The sequence below is a fragment of the Acyrthosiphon pisum genome, chromosome A1 (assembly GCF_005508785.2).
Source record: "Acyrthosiphon pisum isolate AL4f chromosome A1, pea_aphid_22Mar2018_4r6ur, whole genome shotgun sequence".
NCBI classification, from domain to species: Eukaryota; Metazoa; Arthropoda; class Insecta; order Hemiptera; family Aphididae; genus Acyrthosiphon; species Acyrthosiphon pisum.
The window spans coordinates 167,081,004-167,102,903 of record NC_042494.1 but is presented as its reverse complement, the minus strand read 5'-3'; the positions used below and the strand labels follow the sequence as shown (position 1 = coordinate 167,102,903).

General features: G+C 34.8%; 1 protein-coding gene across 1 annotated transcript in view; it reads right to left on the bottom strand.

Annotated features, from left to right (window-relative positions):
- LOC100166895 (protein yippee-like 1) overlaps positions 1-19,371 on the bottom strand; it is a 43,421-nt gene extending 24,050 nt beyond the window's left edge. Inside the window, exon 1 of the mRNA XM_001948498.5 lies at positions 19,055-19,371. The gene's annotated coding sequence lies outside the window, so the exon portion shown is untranslated. The remainder of the gene's footprint in view (positions 1-19,054) is intronic.
- Between the last annotated feature and the right edge of the window lie 2,529 nt (positions 19,372-21,900).

Here is a 21,900-nt window from a genome sequence, read left to right as displayed (position 1 = left end):
TCGAACTGTTCAAAATTCGACCTATAGAAGTTCGAGTTATCGAGGTTCCACTGTATACATAGTTTCGTTTATAATATTATATAGTTATTGAAGTTATGAAATAAAGTTATAACAAACTATTTGAATAGTACCCCCAACATTTGAAGAAATCAATAATTTTGGTACCCATAATATGCATAAGTATACCTAATGTTAGTTTATAGATCTGCAGATTGTCTGAGAAACGCAGATCGTAGATTATTCGTTCGCCGTTATTCGACCTTTGCGGGTTACCGTGGTATAATATAGATCCGTGACGCGATTCTAGGTTGTGCTATTTCATAACAGAAAACGATTCGCATGGCGATATTAATATAAACTTCGCGTGCCAGTCGGTGGTCCTCAGAGATTAAGTATATGAAAACCGGCGAGGTGTGCTCTTATACTCCTCTCGAAGATTATCTGCGCGCGGATGTCTGTTTGACGCGACTATATTCCATCTTATGGCCGTTCTGCCGTTCTTTTTTTAGTCCACTTGGGCATATCACTCTATATTTGTTTCTGGAGTATTATTATTCCATAACCTCTGCCAAAATTTCTCGACTTCCACCGTCTAAAATCTAAATGTTTTACCGCCGTGTCGCGTGTTAACGACGTTCTGGCGTACGCGCGCGTATCGACTCTGTTTTCTCGCTTGCTGCACATTTATATATTATTATTATTATTATTATTATTATCTGCTTAAATTTGATATGGTTTTTCTCTGGAATTTCGCATCTGTAACTTGCGCGACGACTATCACAAGTCGTATCTCGTATTATCGACTGATTTATTAAAATATACTTAAATATTAATTAGAATATTGTTCGGGTACATATTATAATTTCCATGGCAATCGATGCCTGCAATGACACGTGCGGCCACTAAAAAACACGTGGTCGATCCGTGCGCGACGACTGCTGCAGGCAGGCGGTCGCCATTATTATAATTGTTGTTATATTTTCCGGCAATATAAACGACATAAATTATATTATTATGGTTCGATGCCATCCGTTAATAACTGCAGTAGTTGTAATATAATCACCGTAGTCGAATTATCATAAAATATATTACCACAAAACGAATGTACCAAGCAAAATCCCTAAAAATAATATAATAATATTATGTGGTGACGGGAGAATGACAGCGAATCAGGATGACAGCCAATATAAAAAGTTCAGAGCTAGTCTGACGAGTGTGTAGATTGTAGACGCATTCGTTGTAACCGAAAACGTACGTACTTCTATAGAAGCCAGAGGGGTCGTACAAACAGACTGACGTTGGAATCTGCTAAACAGTTATAGTTATATCACCGCAGTGATGAACAAATATCACAACAGTGATGGTATATGGTGGGGGGGGGGGGGTGTACGGCCATAGGTTTTATACAATATTTATAATGAGATAAATTATATTAATTATAACATCTATAATAAGTGAATAACAATATTGTTTTAAATATTACGTATCTACCTAACTTTTTTTATATTATATTTTAAATTAATACAATTACCTTGCATCCTCGAATATTATGTTCTTAAAGATCAAAGTGTGCATGTTAATAAATTCCAACTATAACATCTCCCTTTGACAAAATCATTAGACAGCAACTGTATTATAATAATATATTATCTCGTCGCGATACACGCTGAAGAAATTATTAATATTTCATTATACACATATATACGATATACGTTTAATATTGCAACTAGTGTGAGATAATCGCGAAATCACAAAGATTCATAGATAATGTAGGTACTTTATTATAAAACATAATATATATCTATACTATCGACGCGACGCCTGCACACACGCGGACGAACAATTATTATAATATTTTCTATCCTCGAAATTCGTTTGCGGAATAGATAACAATAATATTAATAATATAATAATATATATAATATTATAGGTACTGGCCCTACGCCTCCGTTCGATTTATTTCCCGTTACAACTTTACTGTTCGGCCAGCTATTGTTCTACGCGATGCGATCTATACGCACACACACACACACACAGTAATATATTATTATTTATTATTATTACATATATATAGGCACTATTATATGCGGTATTAGTCGGCCAATTTTTTTGTATTATAATAATGGGTCCAAAAATAAAGTCGTGTGTGCATTGTTCCGCAGCAGCATTCGCCTTTTAGCGGTCGTTTTACGGCATTCGTATTGTGCATCGTATACAGAAGTCTAAACAAAGAAAAACTATAGAGACGCTCACTTAAAGGGCTTCGTTATTCGGCCACCTATAATGTATAATAATAATACATAGGCTGCAAAACGAACCGTATCAGTGGCGTGCCGAACTGACAAGCAGACCTGAGGCAAACTATACAATTTGATCCCCCTCCCCACCACCAACAGTTTTTTCACTATTTTTTTTTATTATTCAAAATAATAAATATTATTAAGTTTTTTTAGGTATAAGTTGCACATCTATACTAACACACCCACCCACCCACCCAAATTTCCCTTGAGGCAATTGCCTCAAAAAATGACTGTTCGGCACGCCACTGAACCGTATAATAGCGAACTAACTGTGCTCACCTCATTGTATAGGATATTGTTCACCAAAAGATTATATCCCTAACACAACATAATGTGTAGATATCATGTTTCTGCAGAAATTGTAAGAATACGCATTTATACCTACGGTCGAATTCCATGTCGAATCGATCTAAATAATGGATAACCTGGAGATTTAGCTTAATTTATTTTGCAAAACCCGTATAGTTTTTTTATTTTATTTTGTCTCAAAGCTCTAAAAAATGCATTAATAATTAATGAAGTGTTCTATATACGTTGCAACTATGTCAGTAACAGATCTGATTTCGAGTAATTCAATTTCCTTTACGAAAAGTTCAAAGTAAAATTCGAGGAACGACTTTAACGAGGTCTTATAACTTAATCTATATCTATATATTATATTATATCGTACACAGTTTGTACTCAAATCTAAATAAATCTTTTAAAACTAAGTTTAAAATATTTAATAAAATAGTCAACATCATAGTAGGTACATATTTCCTCTAAACGTGCAACGTGTGACTTAGACCTAGTAGGACATATGAAAATAATATCGTTAATAACATTATACATTTATGTTTTATTTTTCATACAGATCTGGTGAATACTGAATAGTATAAATAGTATAGTAAGTGGACGTGAAACATTTAAAAAACTAGTTGGAGGAAGTATACATTATAATATTTTTTTTTTTTTTAATTTTAATTTTTTTTTCAAGAAGATAATGGGCCTCACTGAACATGTTCGTGTGGGGGCTCAGATATTGTTATAAAATTATTGTTAAGTCTTAGCTACGAGGAACCTATAAAAAAAATTGTTGTGTTGTGTTGCAATTTTTAACAAATCGATATTATTCTGGTATAATATTTCAGGATGCGGGCTGAAAAACGATCATGGGACAAAATATAGATACGACACGATAACTCCGTGCATTTTAAAAATTTGTCAACTTCGTCATATACTTATATAACCAAAAAATAGTGATAAAACCGTGTTAATTATAACTGTATACGTCTACTGAGTTTCATCCGACATTACAACCGAAAGCGAAAATCACGTTTTGACATCGGAAAATGTTAACAACATGATCGTTTAATACAGGCACATAGTATTATGTCGCATGTTTGTATTATATTTTATAGGTACCGGGGGAAACTGCAAAAAGGTCCGCAAGGCCACTTAAGTCCATCTCCCCCCACGTAAATACCGCCACTGGATTATAATAATATATCACGGTGCGAACACGTCGACGTGGGTGTCAAAAAAACGATGTCGATGCCCGGCCAGCCAGCCGCCCTTGATTTTATTTTACAACCGCGTGTTCGGGTCCGTCCGTCGTTATTGCACCGCTAAAGTCACGGACGAATGACACCGTCACCGGACAGGTGCGTGTGTACACGGTGTGTTTTATCGCTGCAGATATTATATACATTTATACTAACGAACGTTTTACAGTAAGACGTATAGGCCCACGTATATACTTACAAGTCGGGGGGAGGGGGTTGACGGTGCAATAAAAGCTTATTTTACATATTGTATACATAGATATGGTACCAGAAGTTGTATACGAGTATATTATACGCACTCCAGGTGCAGCAGCTGATGCCCGTAAGCTTAAGCGTATATAATATTTTGACACGAGCTTGCAGCAGGTTATACTACAATATAATATACGGACAGACGACGGACTATATTCTGACGGCGTCATCGGACGAAACAGCTATGCCACCACCTGCGTTTCGTCGGTCGACAAACTGCAGACGGTGTGCAGGCGTTCTGCGTGCAATTATAATATTATTATATGGTGGTGGTGGCCGGCGCAGGGTATTTAAATTATGCAATGTGAGATTTCTTTGTGATATAATATAGGTAGATAGGTATCGAGTATTATTGCCGACACGGAGGTGGTGAACGAGTCGACGGACATCGACTACTGATTTCACGCAATTCGTGGGTTTATTTTTTATATAATATTTTAATATATCCTGCTGCCTGCATCTGTAATAGATGTAAAGAACGGAGTTTGAAGAAATCTGCACGTTTGAAATATTTGTATAGGTACACTACAGTTAACGCATGGACCTCGTGAGAAAAGTCGATTCGACTTTCCTGGCTCGCGATTATTTTTTATCGACTGTGCAAGATTTTTACGAGGAAACCAGCCGTCCAACACACTGCAGCTGCAGTTGTGTACAATCTCTAATACATGTTACAGGTAGTTAACGCAATTAGATAATATAGTTTTTATAAAAATGCAAAATGCGCACCATTGGCTAATGTTGACATCATTCAACATTTTAACAATATGATGCATATGGAGGTTGATATTTATATACATAATGTCATAATGTATAATATAGTATATTATATACGTCTGTATATATCGTAGCTACACTCCAGCTCATAAATCACCGAAATCCAAATGTATAGGTATGCGGCTAGGACTAAATGTCTGAAAACCCTCCCAAACGTCTCAAAAGAAAATGGTGCCACGACTTAGTATATACTACGTACTAAAATTGGACAGATAAAAGCGTCACTATAATGAGTGATTTGTCTTTATCAAACGAACAAAAACATGTTTATTGTTTAAAAAAACATAACGTACAGACCGTCTATGAAAGTTAAAATAAATAAATATATGTATATACAAAGTATAACAAGAAGGCATGATAAAAAAAAACAAATAATGCTACTTAAGGGGATTCGATACCGTGATTTTCTGTTTTCGTCTAACACACGCGTTACATAGTATTTTAGACGTGTTTTTTGCCAAACATACCAATTGATCTAATGAAGTGATAAGAATTCTGAAAACAGATTTGAATTCGTCATTAAGACTAATTGAAATAGACTTTCCCACATTTTTGATTTTTTGATTTTAACTCTTCCAAAAATTGAAATACAAAAATGTTCAAATACTCTTTTTTTATATGACTTTTTCTGGAATTTGGAAGATAATATCAAAAATGTGGGAAAGTCAATTTCAAGTAGACTTAATGACGAATTCAAATCTGTTTTCAGAATTCTTATCGCTTCATTAGATCAATTGATATGTTTGGCAAAAAACACGTCTAAAATACTATGTCACGCGTGTGTTAGACGAAAACAGAAAATCTCGGTATCGAGTCCCCTTAAACGCGCTATGATAAAAATTGTAAAATGTATACATGGTTAATAAATAACTTAAGAAATATACTTGTGTTAGGAAATTTCCAAAAATATTGAAAAAAGTTATTATATAAGCCTATACGTTCTAAATTAATTTACTAAAAGAAATATTGATATTTTAAAAATTCTAAAAAATAAACTACTTGACTTAGATAAATGTCTTACCATCTAAATTGTTCTTATAATCAGATTTACAAATTTACTTTTTTTCTATTTTTCCAGCATTTCCAGTATTCAAGAATAAAAATATATATTTTTTATACTATACGTGTAGCAAGTGACTATAGTTTTAAATAAAGTAGTATTTAGTATTTATATGAAAAAAAAACTGTTTTAAATATTTATTAGAACAAAAGTTATTTCATTTGCCAGGTCTTCCTGTTACACCCTGTATATATGCTTATATTATGTATTTATATACATGATTTATATACTGCATTCCGCTGCAGTATTGTTGTTTCCTGGCCACGGCCGAGACGGAACTACGGAAATGACGAATATTATTTACCACAAACGGGCCGCGCACATCATTAGGACCATTTTACAAAGGAAACCATTACGACGAACAAGTGTGTCTCTTTGTCGTCGTAGTCGACGTAGCCGAAACCGTATGCGATGTCAGCATCCCCCCTCCCCCTGAGCCTGTGGTTCATGTCGTAAAATTTCGAATTCAAATTATTTTAACCGTGTAAAAAGAACGATTTTAGTGAGGCATGTCGCGCGCGCGCGGTTATGACAATACATAGGAGCGCGGCGGGCTGGGAGGGGCGGGATACGATGACTTACCCCTCACCCTCTCCAATCACCATTCAACAGCTGCACGATTCGATGTGGTGACATTGTAGTATAGCATTCGTATAATGAATATTATACAGTAGGTACCTACGATCGTACAAAAGTGAATATGTAAGTGTGCCTAATTTCGGAAACAGAGTCCCGAAAGAATACGAAATCGGGAGCCCAACAGCAGCCGTCTTGGACCTACCGGAATAAATTGGTGTTTCGCTTACCGCTCGGAACACGCGCGGAAAACTGCAAACGCCGCGTAGTCAGTCGGGCTATGTACAATATCGGTTAATAATATTATACCGCAAAGTCTCAGAGATGATAATAATGATTATTATATATTCCGCGGGACTCTCCGAGAAACGAAATCCACGTAAGTGCAAAGGAACGGGGTTCGACGGCGTCGGTTAGTACTGAAGAAAATGAAATATTAAAATAATATATATTCATACACCTTAATTAAACCGCAATAATAACGTTATAAATTATGACATTATTATACTGTCATTATAATACTATATATGATTGTACATCGATAACATAATATTATAGCAAACGATAATATTATAATACCTTTAACGTTTAAACATAATTCTCCGTTTCATAAAGAAAATATTATGTGAATGTTCTTCGTTACCATGACGACGGCACCTCTACAACATACAATACAATATTGTATTGTGGGTGCATTACGCCCGGTCGAAAGTCGAACTTCTTTCGTGTATGCAGTCTTGGGTAGTATTCGGAATAATTTTAAAATACTTTTCCCGAAAACTTAATACATTTACAATACCTGATTGTTTTCCTTGTTTTTCTGGTGGTTATTTTTACAATATAATTTACACATTTTTTAAATCAAGTACCAACAACTTAAATTATACATTAAGTATAATATAATATACATATTATATGTTGGGTTGCATGAAAAATTAATTAATTTAATGGACCAATCGTGGACAACTAAATCATATTTAAGGGTTCATCAGCTCACAATTTATTCAATAAATGTTTAATGATTGTTCAAGCAATCCTGCATTAGAATTATTATATAATATAATAATATTGTGGCGCTAATTTCCAAATTTAACCGACCGTTAGTTTATTATTTAAAACAAAAAAACGTATTTTAAAAGTATTTAGAATACTATTCTGAATAAGTACTCGAGTATTTATTCCAAATACTTTTTTAAAGTATTTTACCCAAGTCTGTGTGTGTGTGTGTGTGTGTGTGATATATTATACATAATATGTTCTTGTCGGGACGTGCACAGCGGAAATAATTTAATATAATGCACACACAAACATATCATATATATATATATTATAGTAATATAATACGTATGAATATATTATTATACGATTATATATCGAGACAGCATGTGCAACAGTGCACCGAAAACTGTCATGTGCCAGTGCCACCAAATAAAGGTCATCTAATAGAAGTTATCATTTTATTACTATTATTGTCGGGTATTGATATTATTCTTTCTGTATAATAATTTTTACGAAATAGTAATACGTTTATACCTATGTAATATGTACACGCAGAGTTAAACCAATATTATTATTACATATTGTTTGGCATTGTTTATTCGTTAAGCTTCACAGCAAGTATGATATTGTACAAAACATTCGAAGGAGGAGATTCACCAGCACTCAAATAATAATTAATAATATTATTACGGCGAACTCTATATATTATAGGTACACGAACGAGTAAGATATTATTATTATTTTTCGGGAAATTTTAAATCGTGTCATTCGATGGGTGGGCTGGTAGCTACGACGACAACAGAGGCGCCAGAGATGTTCCGCAATACATCCCCTAGTCCGGCCGGACACCGGTTTCGAATATTAATTCGAATACTTGCTCAACGCCACAAATTCATAATAATTACATTATAATAGAGGTACGCCAACGGCTGTTTTTCTATATTTTCGAAATAACACGCAGAAAACTTCAAGGTGTATGGTGATTGTTTGTGTATTCGAGCACAACTATTATTATTAGGCCGTTAAAGGATAAACATCATACTGTTTGCATTTGAATATGAATATCTGTTAAATTTGTGTTTGCCACAAAGCATAAGCACACCATAAGCATTTTAAAACCAATAACAATTGATTTCATATTATGTATAGTAATAACTAATAGTGTTTTATTTTCATCAAATTGATTACCTACGCTGAATATTACTACGGTGGGCAAATATTATATATATTAAACGTATTAATATTATATTGTTCAAATATTATTCACACGTGCATCATTACATCACTTGTGATTATTAAAAAGCTAAAAATTTGTCAAAATATATCGTTTGAGAATATACGTCAATGTGTTTGTCTATGTCGGACGGGAATGATCTCGATATATAACTATATATTTGACAATCGTACAATATTTACGATTACGATTTTAAAACAAAAAAATAAATAATAGCGTGTAATTAATTGTTTATTGTAATAGTAATAACTTGTTATAAACTAATATACTATAACGTTCGAGTCTATGTAAACAGCAATTAACAACGTAATCCTATACAGAACATTAATCGCTACTACTTAGTTCGTGTTAGCTGGTTTAGAACAACATTATTGAATACCGTCGGTATTATGAAATACGAACACAGCTACGATAAAACAACTCGAGATAATCGTTAAAATAATATAATTATTATAAACCGAGTTAATTGTTCGCTGATTAATGTATATTTTATTGTGACTTATAAGTTTTAATAACAGTGCAGTAATAAAAATTATAACGATTTTTTTATAACTACGTGTACGGTAGATTATAATATGCAAACAAAAGTAAACAAAACACTATATAGTGAGTACCTAATTAGTGATCAATAGTTTAAAATTCGGCGAATTATATTCCAATAAACTGCGGAAAGATATTATTATAATATTATGGGTCGAAGCGTTCATTGACACTGCGTGTATCGTAAATAACATTGTGGTGCTCGAAGTCGGAACAAAAACACGAAATAATACGAATATAATATTATAATTGTACCGTATTGCAATGATTTTTACGCGAACACACGATATTACTGGTGTTGGTAGAGACACGTAATATATATTATTATATGACGCATGTGAAGTTAATTATTGAAAGTATACCAAGCGAACACAAATCGAATTATAGTACAATAATATTATAATATTATAGTATAAGTTCTATATTTATTTTAATTATTCTTTTACAATATTATTTAGAAGAGTGGCCTTCGGCCGTGCCATTGTATACGCAACGGCGTTATAATGTATTTCATACGCGTTTTCAGAAGTGAATTAACTCTTGTAAGGTTTACCTACTAAGGTATATTATGTATGTACGAGTGCAAACGGAACCAAATGCGGACAGGAAAAGTTAAAAAAAATTCACACACAATTAGTAATAATAATTACACAACAACGGTATTCGAGTAGGTAATATATTACCGGAGAAAACACCTCGCGATCCGCATACGACGGGCAACGCATAGACAAATACCTATTACGGCACGATAATAATATGGTGGCCGCACACAAATACCTATTACTACAAGACAGTGGACGCGTTACTCGGAGTGATTTTCTTCGTTTTTCCGGGGGAGGGGGAGGGTAATGTATGGTTGTATTTATATTTTCTTAGCTTTTAAATAGGTAAATGTTTGTCGCTTAGATTGGATTTCTGGCGAGAAAAACCAAGAAAAACTCGAACGGTTTGGAAAAAATAACCTCACGTGACCTCCCCACCGACCGACGACGTCCGGCGGTGGCGTCGACCGCACAAAGCAGCGGTATTGCGCGCCGCCGCCGCTTGTTTTATATTTTTTCGCTGGACTGTGGCGTCGACGGACGGCGGCGGCTGTCAATGCCCTCTCCAGGTACGCTCGCGACTCGGGCGGCGGTAGGGGAAATCGCGTTGTATTTAATAATAATAATATATTAATGTATATATACATATGAAATACAGACGAGCGCGCCGCCGCTGCCAACGGATTTTCTCGGGCAAACGACGACCGTGATAATAATATTTTATTTTTTATGCGCATCGCGGCCAGAAACGCGACGACCGGTCGTGAGAGTTTTCATATTACTAGTGCGTTGTACTAGTAATACATTAAAATATTATGTGTATATTGTGTGACCCAACGAAATACTATGATGATGTAGAGATTAATGATATGATTATGTTTTGAGTATATATAAACGTAACGTACAACGGTATCACGAGACAACGGTGTATAATGATACATAATTATAAGGATAATTTATTGTTGGACGATATCCGACGCAGCGTCCTCCGGTTCTAGAGTTCCTCCTCAGCACACACCGTGACGTCGATTATCGTTATTATTATAATTACGCAGAATTCGCAATATAGTTATCATAGTGATATCGTTTTCTAATATCATGAGCTGTGCAAACTCGGTTATAATATATTTATTTATTTACTGCCACTTGAGTAGCATTCATTGTGAACAGGTCAACGCTCAAAAATGTTGCACCGCCCCCGTTAAATCACTATAATACCACTGGGGACTTTGCTCTCACAAGCCCTAATTTTTTTTTAAACGTAGGTATTTTAGATAGTTAAAAAACAATGGGCAACATTTCTACCCCAACCGAGTGAATAACGTATAAAAAACCACCCGAGTGGCTAACTAGTAACTAATTAATCATGTGATTTGAAAATGATCGTTGAATCGAAACACTTGATACAGGAAGGGTTACTCCAATTCTCAATATAACAACGTGTTTGGAAACACACTACTAATATTTCAATAATATTAAAATCATATAGTGATAGAACCCTCTTAAAATTCACTACTAGTATAATAATGCTCTAATCTCTAACACCACCCAACAACCCTATTTGGTCAGGTCTACGCCAAACCTATGAACCGCTTGTTCAACGCCACTATAGGCGGACCGAGCAGCAATACAACCGTGGTACACTTTTCAACAAACGATCACATACGACATAATAATATTATATCACGATATTATGTACAACGAATACCACTCAAGATATATGGAATTAGCTTAGCAATGTTGTGACCTACCGGGCATTTTTAGTTTTAGTGTGTGTGTAACCTATCGGAAAAAAAATTTAACTAATTAGGGAAATAAAATATAATACGAGTATATATATTATATAGTACCTATGTCGTTTTCAAATGTATGCATTATCGAAACAAAAATTATTATTAAAAACTATCGTATCAAAAAATAAAAAAAAAGATATAATTTTAAATTATAATAGGTAGGTACGTGGGTATAAACATTTTTTACATCTTGAAAAAATTGTTGAAATTTTTTATTGAGTGGTTGTTTTTTTTATCGAATAATAACGACATTCATCTAAATGGTGTGCCAATAGATTTTTATTAGTTCCATGCATTTTTATAAGATCTTGAATTTTAATATACTGACCGTAAGCGTTAAATTGTGTGTATTTGCAGCCCCATTTGCAGGATTTTCAATATTTTCTAAATTAATGATATAATATATCTTTGAGACTGCAGTGGTATAATTTCCATTGATCAGATACTATGTATAGAACAGACCCGGAAAAATTTCTCTCTGGATAATATTATAATTGCAATTGCATATTAATTAATATATTATTTTTATCTCGATTTATCTTACAACATATTACTATGTATACAGATCCGGGGAGCCGCCGTCATAGGTCACACGCTAAAAGAATTCCCGATGTATAATGATAATAATATTAATGTATATCATATATTTATTTATTTATATTATTATATATTGTGCAGATCATCTCCGATTTCATCTAATATTATTACATTTTGTAAATAAAAACGCATATTTATTCATTTTATGAATACGAATTATAACAATAAATACATAGGTGCCTAATACATGTATATCTATTGGAAACAGAGTTTGATGATTCGACCGAACGTTAATGTGCAGTATAATAATATGCCCACTGATAATCATATCAAATATGTATATACGAACGATGTCACCTGTGTAAACTTTTACAAAAAGAGACTATTACGTCTCTGAAAACGTTTTCATACAACTTATTGTCGTGGACTAATAAAAAATGTGTTTTGCGTGTAAGTAGTTTTTTTCTGTATAGCGCGGAAATGAAAACGTTAAAAAATCTTTGAACAGTTTGAACGTCGAATAGTATGCGTGTGTATACACTGCTGCAGCTGTAGTTGAACGGATTCTTACATATTATTATTTTGATGGGACTTTTGTGCGAATAACGATCCCAACCACTGAACCACTTTAACAACACTTTTTTTCTTTTTAATTATTCTCGAGTTTCAGATTTTACAAGCGTATAATATATATAGACGCGATACTTGTATACGCACAATATAGGTACCACCTATATATAGTTACATAATTTTAAAATGTGTCAAGTCGATGGCACACAAAGGCTGTTTTTAACACACGGCCAGTGCCAGTATAAAAAAAAAATATGAATATTTAAAAGCTCTTAGAAAAAAAACGCACACCAAAAAACGACGTATATACGCGTATATAAATAAAATATTAGGTATAACTCTGACAGCTGACGTTTGGCGAATATTGAATATTTATATGTCTCGGAACATAAAAAATGTAAGCGCGCGGCTCAAGTGCGAGTGCAAATTAAAATATGTGGACAGTCCATCGTTGACGAACGAATACGCCCCTCGAAAAAAAGATTATTATTAGCTTTTATTCGACGCAGAGAAAAAGAAAAATAATATTATCGTCGTCGTCGTCGTCCGCACGAAAATGTAGTACACGATGGTCAACAATTTTCTTCATGGTCAAAATAACGTTCAAATGCAGCAATATTGTTATGTATACGTACATTTGTATACAATTCGATATTTCATTATATTTTCATTATCAAGGTTCAATGGCGTGTGTGTGTGTGTGTGTGTGTGTATTGGTGTGACTATACTAACAAAAGGCGGACAACAATGAATATTAAGTACTTGAGTGACTGTGGTGTGCAATATTTATTATAGTTGCAGGACTGCCAATAAAAACACAGCCAACAAATATAATACACGAAAGCTTCGAGGAATCGGAAATTATTTACAGCTCTATGCGCGCGCAAATTAATATTCGCTTGCCGACCCTTTGATTATTCTTCGGCCCACGAAAATAATATCGTAGGTATTCATTCGACCAAAAATAAATAGGTATAGGTTGTATCTTCAATAATGAACTGTGAAGGGTAACTATACCATTGTTATCCACTGTGTAGGTGTTTGTGTGTATAATAATATTTCGGTACTTACGAAAACAATTTCGTTCAGTAATAAAACACACGTGTACCTCCATCTATAAATATTTTATTATTTTTGACATGTCAGAACGAACCGAGATACTTTTCAACAGGGTCCTGCAGCCGTCAAAGTTTTGACATTCGGACAAACTTTGTAAAGATATATTATACTACATATTATACGGTAACGAAACTTTTGAAAAGAAGTTATGAAACATCAAATATTAAAATGGATAAATGCAGGACCGGCTCAAGCAAAAATAGTGAACTAGGCAAAATCAAATTTTGCCGCCCCTAACAATATAATATTAACAGTATTTTGAAAATTCCGTCCTCTTACTAAAGTGCTGCTTAAGTGCCGCCCTAGGCGTGGGCTTATGTCGCCTACCCCTTGAGCCGGGCCTGGATAAATGCACCTGGAGTACATTTTTAAAACGCGTTGAGAAAAAAAAATCTTGTGATAATTAAAAGAAAACCCGTATTATATGATCGATAAGAGAAGATTAAACTAATAAATTGCGTTTGTCAAATTGACTCTATTTTTTTTAGATATATGATTCTAATTTATATTATACAGCCTAAATGCCTAATTACCCAATTAAATACTTTGAACAATTCTTGGTATATAGCCCAGTGGCTTGTAGTTACTTGTATAGTTATGATCCAATATATACACGTGTTTTAAAATACAGATGGTTATATTATGCTTCCATTAATTTATACCAATAATTATCCTGGTAATTTGTATTTTATATTATAATATTTTATTATATTAGATTATAGAAATAATAACATGGATAATTATGATACAATATGACTTACGAGCAGTCAAGACTTGAGATTAATGTCATAATTGACGACAAATAAATGTCGAATGTTTAACACGCTGTTCGTAGAACTGTCGAATTAAGGTTCTACGTATTTTATTTTCGTGGCGCCTTATAGTGCTACATAATAATTTATATAATATGCATAGCAGTACCTACATTTCTTGGAAACTATCTACCGTAGTTATTATGGTTATATGTTACAACAGAATACAGTTTTCCATATTCGAACTATTTAGGTACTCACCTGTTAAAATATATAATAATATCACGATTTTAACCTTAATTATACACAAAATACCGTGTAGTAACAAACGCGCGGATATAGTCGCTACTCGCTATATAAAAAAAAACACCACAATATAGATATGGTTTGTTTTTTTCACATCATCGAAATGATATTAACTCAGAAACAGAACAAAACAAAACTGTTTCATTTAATTAAAAAAAAAATCTATTAAAATGATTTATAGCTTTTTTTTTATCACTATATCGACAATAATTACCATTAAAAATCGATTTAAGAACAAAATGGTCACAACATATATATATATATATATATTATATATTATAACCATATTCTATTATTATGATTACTAGTAGTTTTAATAAATATGTAGTTTTATATAAATGTTTACTATAATGTAAGATACATTGATATTATTTTAAGTGCCTACACCATGTACAACAATTTACAACAAAAAACAAGGGCGGTTATCATTTGAAGAAAAAAAGTTTGTTTCCCTTCGCTGCAGTACCTACGCGCTCCTCAAATCACATAAATACATTCATAACGATTTGAACGATAATATGGTCCTTAAGTATGTATAGTATATTATACTTAAAGATGTCAAAAACCTGAGTTTGTTGAAAATATTCGCTATATCAAACGGAAAAATTTAGAGAGAGCACACAGTCGCAGTTATACAATTTATTTGAGCAGCTCGGGTAATCGCGTCAAATATCGACATTTCAGTTGTGGGCGATAAATCACAAGTACACAGTTAAGTACGCAACTCAAAAACAACAACGGATGCTTTGGAGAACAAAATAATAATATTATAACATAGTGCGTACCTATACTCCATGGCCTTCCCGCGATAACCTGCGTGCGTGCCTACCTCTATACCATAATATTATTACCACAGTTGTATGAAGGTACCCATATTATTATATATTTTTTACCGCGGATTACGTTAACAAAAGCAGAATATCCAAAGCGAAAGCCCTCGTTTCTGGCATATAATAATTTATAATGTAGACGGGTCACGACGTCTGCACGGAGAACCGGCCGATCTCGTGCGACTCCACAGTATATATTATATAGGACGTGCAGCGACGAATACGACTTGTAGGTACGCCGCTTCAAAACGAGTTGTTATCGAGAAACGCGATGGACCACCGAAAATGAAAAGAAAAAAAACCTACCTATAAACAATATTGTAGACATCATCATATTATTATATTGTACCCAGAGAAGGAATCAAGGACCATGATAGTAGAACCTATAACGTGTGCCTATATTTTACACGGCTTATACATTCCGTATAGGTATATACTGTATAGTACGTGTAAGGTTCCCCCCCGTCAGGGGGTCACGAACTCGGTCGGACGAAGTATAGAAGACTGTTGGTATAGGTGTCTGTGGTGTTTACCCTCTCGAAATGACCCACTTTTTTTTATACAAAATTAGTTCCAGATGACGGAAGTCTGCACGTCGTGTCGTAGACTGTATCGAGAAATGAATGCAGATGTAGAAAAATGGTAGCACGAACGTGTACGTAGAATACTATAGAACCGCAGCTATATAATATAATATAAGTAATCACACTGTCAAATGGACACAGTTCAAATATTGTTATCCGAAAAAAACCATTATTCTTTAATTGGTATGACGTAGTACAAACTACAAGATAATCCATTTAAGCGTCAATACTCATCGTTATTACGAAAAGTATTGACTTTTGAAGATGTGTTTTCAACAAATATTAATTTGATGACGTCGTGTAAAACAATATTTTTGAAAAAAAAAAAATGAATAGTTTTTTTGAAAAAATGTTTGTTTGTAACGACATATGAAAAAACAAATGTTAATAAAAAATAAAAATATATTAAATAAGTCAAAATGTTTCGAAATAATGATTTTAGAGTGTAAGACACTCAAATGGATCACCTTGTATAATTATAGTAATTAATCTTGTCGGAAAACAACGGAGAATACGTCATTTAAAATGCAGCCAGTGATGTTAAGACAATAATTTATACTAATGCTTTATACATATTATCATGTCTACCCCATTTGTACGAAACCTAATCATATTTCGTACAATAATACGTTATCGAGACACACGACCTTATCCCGGTCGTCGAACGCGTAAGTAATGGAAATATATATCTTACTAGTTGTAAAACAAGGTACCTACCTACCTATACCTAACTGTAATTTCGCTGCAGGATAGTTGTACCTATGTTCTTTCGTACACGTATAAGAGGTACAAAATGGGTTGTTAAATTCAAAATATGTACCACTGCAGCCAGTACAGCTGGTACCACCCGGGATATGTACCCCCTACCTTCGTGTACACATATTATATTATATTATATTCGTTTTTAAAGAAAAAGAAAATATAATATTATTATTGTTTTGGAAACAGTTTTTACAGTCGTCGTATGGCTATAAATCGGGGAAAAAGTTTGTAGGTACCTTCTATACGATTATTTTCGTATGTAATTAAATACTTAAATATATAAGCAATAATAGTATATTATTATACTGTATGAAGTTTTTGTAATATAATATTGGAAGCTTATTCACTTTGAATACGCGTATAAGCGTAAATAAAGTTTGATAAATTCTGTCAAAGACGAAGCACAGGTAAAATTAAAAACATACGAGTCAGTAATTACAATCATTACTATTATTACGAATTCATATTTTATGTACACACAACACATTATATATTATGAAATTAATGTACCTATCGATATGTAGGTAATTATAAAGCGTTTGCGTGTATACGACCAATAGTTGGGAAAATAGTATGCAAAATATAATTTCACTCGTGCAGTAATATTTTGAAATATAATGTACATCATAGCTACTACTATATATATTCGTTTTCGCTGAAATCCGTTTCTACTATTAAATTATTAACGATTTTGATTCTCGTATAGTGGCGATGTATTATTATAAAATTTAAAAAAAAAAATCTGTAACAATATTATAATATTCGATTGAGCGATTTGTAAACTCAAACACAATGTACATTATATTGTAGGCGGCAAATCGATAACCACGAAAAGTGTTTGGGAAAGTGTATTTAAACTGTGTACGGCTTCTTTATATTATGATATACGCGTAGGTATACGATGTAATGCAATTTTATATAGAAAGAGCACAATGTAGCAGTATTTTAGGTCGTGATTAAGGTCTCGACGATCGACGCGATTCGAGAGCAACAATGATAATAATATCATTATTATGACTGTTAATAACTGGTATACCAGTATAGGTACCTATAGGTGGGTATTAGCCCACTGCCCCCAAACTGACGATTTGAAAACATTATAATTAATAATATATAATATTATTTACGAACTAGAAACGAGATATTATAATACAACCTAACATAACCTAACCTAAACAAAATCACGACGATCGTCGACACGGATTACGTGCTAGATCCCTTATCGCGGTGTAGAGGATGTCGCAGGAGAGAAAAAAATCATTGTGCAACATTATCCTTCTCCTACGTGCGCGAGTAAATCGCACGTGCGCACGGAGCGGTGGCGGCGGTGGAAAAAACATTGTAAACTACGCAATACCGCGGAGCCACAGATGTATATATGGGGTGCAATCGGTAATTCGATTACGGTCGGCGCTAGGGATGAACGTTTCCGAAATCCAAACCCTACCTGCAAAATCGAATAAAAAACACCTTGGCCCGGTAGTTAATTCTAAACTTGGCGTGCTTAATAACAGTATTTTAATACCATCGTACTTATACACTGTCTAATTAGTAGGTACCTAAAATAAGGATATATAGGCTAGGGCTCCGGCAGGGTGTGGGGGCTAACGGGGCCATTGGCCCTCCGAAAAAAAAGGGATCTCGTTAACTACAGGTCTGTAATTTAATATAGCATGCATACTATTATTATGGCATACCGTTTTGAGTTATAACCTATACAATAATTATTCTAGATGTGTCAATAATGAGGTAGGGTATAATAGTATGCCATATAATTTGAATACTGCAAGACACGTCGTGTAGCTTACTAAAAAATAGGTATGTAATAATTTAGAAGGTACTGATTTGGAAATGGGATTCTCGGAATCTTGCCCCGAGTGGGGTTTTATTTTGCGGGCGCTCTCGGTGCGCCACTCGGACTCGACCTGATCGTCGTCCAGGACGAGCTTATAATCTTATAGGAGAGACGGTTATTACCTGCGCGGACGACGACGGCGGCTGCTGTGTCGTCTGTCGGCAAATCGCTGCGACAACGGCGGACAGTGTAACGGCGTTGTCGGAGGTAGCTATGACGTAGTCGACTCGCTGTCGGTATCGGAGACTCGACGGGGAAACGACGGTGACGACGCGACAGGAAACGGAAAAACGATCGGCAAAGATACGTGCGTGTGGACAACAAAGCAGACCGCAGCGGAGTGCGCTCGTCTAGTGCGGCGAACAGCTGACGAATGAACACAAAACAACACGCGCGCCACAATGGGAAATCCTCTCCGAGCGACGGCGGCGGCGTGTGATACTGCGCGTGGGGCGGCGGGGGGAGCGCGACGCTACAGTGCGGCGCGGCGCGGGCGTTCGGCTAGCGCTTGCGCAGTGCCGTCGACGACTACGTACGTACACGGGTGTCGCGAAACGTAAACAACAACCGCCGCCGCCGCCGCCGCCGCCGTGAGAGGAGGATGACCTGCTGCTGCTGTTGCCGCTGGCCGCCGCCGCAGCTGAGCAGTGAGCACTCCACCGCCGCTCCACCGACAATCGATTGTGCGTGTGAGTGAGAACTACTTTCCCCTCGCCACCCCTCCACCTCCGCCGACCTATCGATTATACCCCCCCACTCGCGTGGTCACCGCCGACCCAGTCGAATTATTGCGCCGTTCGTAAACATACGGCACACGCGCGCACTCGTTATTGCTATTATTATTGTTGTTGTCAAATCTGTGTCACGATGATAATATTATTATGATTATGGAAAAAAAATTCATTCCGACACACCCCCGCCACCGGCACCACCCCGGCGAGCAATCAATTAGGTACCTGCGAGGCGCTTGGCTTTTGGTGTTGCAGGAGCTAGTCACCTACTTTTCGATCAACGTGTTGTTCTACATATACATAATATACGCATTAGGCGCCTATAAATTAAAATAATATTACTATAATATACAATCTCTGCGCATGTTACGATTACCGCTAATGACCGTCTAAATATACTGCACGGTGCACGTGACCCACGCCTATGTCATACATTCGCCGGTATACCTACTGACTGGTATCAATAATATACTATCAAAACAATAATACCTCTTCTTTTTAATGAAATAATATGTGCCCGCGATCATCTACGTACCAGGCCGGGGTTACCGAATGGCGGCCCTTGCACGAACCTTAATCCGGCCGCGGTTAGAGACTTAATATTTTTAAATCATTATTTTTGATGGTGAATTTATTAAAATATGTGGTTTTCATCGATTTTAAATTAATTTTCTGATTTTTCTCGACCCTCTGCAGAATTATGTACCAACATTGCATTTTGATGGCTTCCGAAACCTTCCGAAATTCCTAAAACGGCCTTAAATATTACCAAATTCATAATCTGTATTTTATTTGACCGTGTGAATACGCGTTACAACAGGAGACCCGACGGGAGTAGTCTTCCAAACGGTAATTTCATACTCGGACTGTGGTATATACTTATGCCAGCCGCATAATATTACCCATATATCTTACTGTAAAATCCTGCTTCGGACGGAGTCAATTGGCGAGAAATACTATTAATCTACGCTACATAATGTGTTGGGTATTACTCGTGTCCGTCGTATAAAAACGTATATTATATTATTTTTTAATATATATATTAGTGTGGTGTAGGTATATTATAGTATTGCACGTAGATACATATAGATACATCGGCAGTGTCGTCGTGAGCTGATGTTACAATGTTTTAATAATATAGTTGTCCGCTCCACTTCACACTAATTGTGCATGCGTTGTGCACTTGTGCCTATATCACAGTAATATATTATAGTACCTAATATATAGGTTCGATTAATGTCGCTGAGATCGAATTTCACGATGCCGCGTGCGCAGTGCAGTGTACACACACATACACACGTATTAAAAAAGACTTGTTCGTTTGTCGTGATATAATATATACCATTATACGTATATGTATAGAAGGTTGTCGAAGTTCTACGCGACAGACAACGGCGAGCATAGGGTCACGTTTTCGTTGGTATTTTTTTCCAAACGTTAAAAAATCAAAAGTAGATAGGTATACACTGTGCACTGCATTACCCTTATTATATATTATATTTAATATTATGTTCGAAAACAACACTTGTGTCTGTATATAGACCTATACGATCATACGGCTGTGTATTTGATATACATAAATATATACATACACGCACATACATATTACAATAATATGTATATATTCTGAGGCTATAAACAGTCACGTCGTTCCCCTGCACTCTGCGGTATATAATATTATACGTGTGTCCTTATGTATGTATATACGATGATATGCATTGTATATGGGTCATAGGCGCACATTGGGTGTGAATTTAGGGGGTGCTGGAATAGTTTATGTTACAGAGGTCCGTGGGGGGCTTTTTCCCTCACACCCCCCTTAATCCTAATACTATAAATTTTAAGTTTTACGTTTTTGATTAGAACTTTGATTTCGCGGGGTTACTTTGATACCCATCATATATTTTTATTCACCAGAGTACCATGATGATTAAATTTTATTTTCATAAAATGGGGTTACTTTGATAACACATTAAGAAATATAGGTATCAAAGTTGCCCGTTGTGTAAGTTTGATACCATATTAAAAAGTTTGATATCTCAAAAGATAACTTTAGAAATTTAAAAATAACTAATATTTAATTTTGAGAGTTTTATCGTTAATACTATAGAGACTATCCATAAAATAAAAAGTTAAATTGTCATAAAACAGTAAAAAATTATCAAAGTTACCCCATTGTACTGTACTATTTTTATTTTTAAACTATGAGAACTTTTTTCGTATTTGTGATATCGAAA